Raw genomic sequence first — 4,989 nt, 5'->3', positions numbered from 1 at the left:
CTTCTTCAAGTAACGTTTCTTGTTCAACAAGAAACGTCACAAACCTTCTCAAAATCCGAAAGTGTTGTTGTTGTGTTGCTGCCGTGTGCTGCTGGGCCGGCGCCTACCTTCCTCCTTCGTTTGTCGGTTGTTTTCTTTCTTCCTTCCTAAGATTCCATTAAAAGACTAGGTTTTTATGTTATTTTATTATTATTTATCATGTTACTAATTAAATTACTGTTTTTTATATATATATTTTCGATTATCATAGTTTATATTATAAGAAATTTCAGATTTGTTTTATTAAGTTTATTTTTAGTTTTAATCTTGGAAATAAGAGTTTTTAAGGTTTTTATTTGCTAGAAACTAAAGAAATATATTATGAACTATGAGATTTGTTTAGTACGTAATTTTAAATACGTTGTACATATTTTCAGAAGGGTTGTTAGATTTTAAAAGTGTTGTAATTTCAGAAAAGAATTATTTATGGAGTTTTTAAGGATTTTTGATTGCTAGAATAGTAGTACTATACTAGGAATTAAAAATAACTTAAGTTTGACACTTAAAAATGATTTTAAAATGTATTTTTAAGAGGTTTTAATTTATTTAAAGCTACTGTAATTTTTGGTTCAAGTTATTAATTTTAGTTATTTTATTTTCTGGGCGGAGAATACGTTGTAGGAGACTTTTAACGATTTAAAAGTGGCCTACAGGCTAGTATATACGAGGTACGTACATTATTTACATGCTACGTGGCTTAGTAACATGTTTAAGGAAGGTTTAAATTTTTAGTATCATGTATAGGAACCTGATTTGTTCGTATATATGTGATTTCTGGAATTATTTTACATGTTTTATGGTTGTGTGCAACATGTGACTTAGAATTATTTATGAATATTGAATTATATGTTTGTATGGAATATTTGATGCAAGCATGTCAAGTTAGTTTATTTATTAATTCATATAAGAATTAGTATTTGTTAAAGTGAATCATGTAATGCATGTATTCCTGAGCAGTATCATTTTATTATCTTATGAGGGTCGTGGACCATATTTGGTAAGTTACAAGTTATACCTATATAAAGGTAAGATTGTTGTTGGCTAGGTTCAACAAGTATAGAAAGTTAAGAGTAAAAAGGAATTAGAGTAGTCTTGGATTGTGAGTTGTGATCAAGTATTAAATCCAAAGATAAAATAAGTTCAGTTGTGAATGTCTGCTTATCTATGTATGTGTCACTTATATGTGCGTGTCAATATAAGTAATAACATGTAAATAACGTAAAGTGTAACGAGAATAAGTTATAGACCTTAGACTGGTGCACGTCTAGAGTTAGACACTAAGGGTTGGAGTACATTGTGGTAGCCCATGGCTTTTCTAGGAATGGATTGATCACCATCCCTCTTTTATTTCAAAGGTTCCTCGATATCGCAGGTCAGTCTGAAATGTGGAGTCGCGCCCGCATTACACATTAGTAGTTAAGTCAACTCGTCCAATAACTATTCCATTAAAGTAATTTAAATGATGTTTTGAGTTTAGTTCGGTAAAAGTTGTCTGCAGATTATTATATGATTATTTCCTATTCGTACCTATACGTTATTGTTTAGTATCATGTTTAGGAATATTTATATTTGATATGTAGTACTCAGCTTTGCTGATTACGTGCTTTACTTGTGTGTGTGATCATGGCTTTGCCTATTGATCCTGTGATGATCCTTCTGGTGAGCAGAGTCGATATTGCATTGGCATCACAGGCTCGCAGATGTGCATCACATTGGGAATCTGGAGTGGATAGACTATATATATCTAGCGTAGTTTAAGTTATGTTTTCGTAAGAACATATTTACTTCAGATTGTGGTTTATTTAAGTTGGTGTGTTTAAGTTTCAAACACTTGTCATTTAGTTAGTAAGTTTAATAAAGTTGGTTTTTAGTAAATTGTTTTCCGCTGCAAAATTCTGAATAAGCCGATACGTTATCACACGGGCGATAATGCCTGGGCAATTCTCTAAGTTTTATATTATAAAGTTATTTATGAAAAGAGAGACTTATCGGGGTGTTACAAAGTGGTATCCGGGAGCTTTAGGTTATTTTAAGACTTATAGGCGCCTAACTAGCTAGCTAGCTTATTAGTTATTTGAAGTAAACCTTAGAATTGCTCCTACTTATTCATTTTGAAAACTTATATAAAGAGTATATATATATATATATATATATATTAGAATCGAATTTTTTTTATAACCGGAATTTTTTTTTTTCGGAAAGCCTATAGTTCGAATTTTTTTTCGAAAAATCATATGGTTCGAAATTTTTTTTCGGAAACTATAATAGCGTCAATTTTTTTTTTCCCAAATATTTAAGCTCGAAATTTTTTTTTTCTCTCGAGTTGGAATTTTTTTTTTTCCAGTGTTCTTAGGTTCGAATTTTTTTTTTACTCGAAAATTTTTAGGCACTTAAGTAATATTATTTATAAAAGTGTCTGCATTATATTTTATGCCTTTAAGGTTTATATTATTGTATTGTGAGAATGGGTAGTATAGGAAGGGCATATAGGATAGCGACATTATATGCCTGCATTAGGAAGTTAGTTCAGCATCATTATTATTTTTCTTCTCTGCTAATGATGCATAATGTTTTTCTTCCCTGCTAACTGTTATATCCTTCTTGCTTGCTAGGGTGTTATGCTTTTCATGCCTTTGTTTTTGTTTACCCTTATTATTTCTTGTGGGAACACATTAGAGAGAGTGCTAAAACCCTATGGTTTATTGTATTGTAGCTCTTCAATCATGTCTGCTAATCTAGGAAGCTACTTTAACCCCATCATCCTGGGCGACGATGAAGTCGACGAGTTTCATGCACCCATCGGCCATAGAGAGTATACGGATATACATTGGACTATGCATTGCATCTTGAGGAAAGGTTTGCCTAGTGATGATGAGGTAATACTAGAAATGGACCATGCTAGAGGCACCACTAGGGAAGACATCTATCATGCCAGTTTCAGGTATGAAACGGGAACTGAACCTGAAGAGGATGAGGACACCATACCCATTAGAAGATCCAAAATACAAAGGAATTTCATTGACTATGATGAGAATGGGGAAGAAGAGGAAATTGATGATGGTACATTCATGCCTGATCAGTATAAGGAAGCTGAGGATAAAGACAACAATGTAGTGCCTTATAGTTATATTTTTTTTATTTCTAAGATATAGCTATACATAGTATTAGTTTAGAAATAATGTTGGATGTGTGCCAAGGAAGGAAGTTTTTATAGAGACTATTTTTTAGGAAAAATAATACTATGTATTTTTTTTTTTTTTATACCCTTTTATGGAAGAATAAAAGTATTATTGTTTATATGAGTGAGTAAGAATTTATTTTGGGCACGTGATGGGAATAATTTTTTTATTTAAATTTTCATTATGTGATCATATTTTTACTTGCTCGATTCTACTTCATGTTGATATGAATATATTTTACGTGAACAATTATGTGATTATTAGAGAACACTTCATGTTGGAACTTAGTGGAATTGTTTGTTGATGCGATCTTTAATGATCAAATCAAATGTTGCCTTATTAGATGACTATGTAAGTTATACTGGAACCTAAGTAGAGTTATATTACTTTCAGGTCCAGAGAGTAGAATGGTAACAATACTGATTAGCTGCTGCTATTCGCCTCTTGGCGAGAAACTGACTCAGGAAAGGTTGAGCGTCCTGAGACTGCTGGGAGAATGTTCGAAAGACTGGCCAAAGTGAAACCACCCTACTTTAAGGGACAATCTGACCCTACCTTCTTAGAGAATTGGATTAGGGAATTTGAAAAGCTATTTGAGGTAGTGAACTGCCCTGCTAATATGAGAGTAGGTCAGGCTGTGTTATATCTGAAGGATGAGGCTGACCTATGGTGGAGAGAAAATGGTGCTAGATTGAGTGCCGCTGAGGGATTCAATTGGGAAGCCTTTGTGGTTGTTTTGAGGGGAAAGTTTTACCCTGCCTTCATGAGAAACAAAAAGCTCAAGAGTTCATCAACCTTAGGATGGGTAGATAATGACTATTTCTGAGTACTATAGCAAATTCATAGCCCTGTCTAGGTTTGCACCTGAGGTTGTAGCCACTGAGGAGCTTAAGGTCAGAGGTTCGAGCAAGGTTAATGATGAAATTCATTGGGACTAGGAGGTGAGACCTTTACATCCTTAGATGTGGTGTATGGGAGAGCTTCCATATCTTATGGTTGCAATCAAGGAGAGATAAGAAAATGGGATAGTTGGTGAGAAGAGGAAGATGTTATGCTGGAGGAAACCAAGGGAATTTCAAGAAAAACCGAATGGTAATGGGAATTTCCAAGGGAGAATAACCAGGATATCGCAAGGAAACCGAGAGAGTGCATCACTGCAAGTTCTGTGACAAAAACCATCCTGGGAAGACTGTAAGGGGATTTAGTAACCTGTAACTATTGCCAGAAGAAGGGCATAGGGAGTATGAGTGCTTCTCCAAGCATGGTAAAGATCTGAAGAGTCAAGGGAAAGGTAACCAGATAGTCAGGGTCCAACCAGTCAGGGAACCAGGGTCCTAAGCCTGGAGGTCAGCAGAATAACCAAGGAAACTATAGTAAGCCTGCAAATGAGAACCTAACCAGAATAAGCCTGCAGGAAAATGTTCGTGATGAGTCGTAACGAAGCTGAGAGTTCTGATGTGGTACTGGTAATTTTTCTATTAATTCAGTCTTTGTTAAAATGCTATTTGATTTGGGGGACTTATTCTTTTATATCGTCTTCTGTCCTAAAGAGTCTGGGGTTAGTAGAATTCGAATCAATTGACTTGTCTATTAGTATTCCTACTGGGGAAGTCATAAGTGTACTAAGTTGTTAAAACCTGCCTTTGAAGATAGGAGGGAGTGTCTTCCTCGACTTAATTAGTTAACTTGGGAGACCTAGATATGATTCTTAGGATGAACTGGTTGAGTCTTTACAAGGCTAACATTGATTGTGAAGTTCAAAAGCTAGTGT

Source organism: Beta vulgaris, chromosome 6 (assembly GCF_026745355.1).
Source record: "Beta vulgaris subsp. vulgaris cultivar EL10 chromosome 6, EL10.2, whole genome shotgun sequence".
In the NCBI taxonomy this organism is placed as follows: Eukaryota; Viridiplantae; Streptophyta; class Magnoliopsida; order Caryophyllales; family Amaranthaceae; genus Beta; species Beta vulgaris.
Note: the sequence above shows the minus strand (reverse complement) of the source record.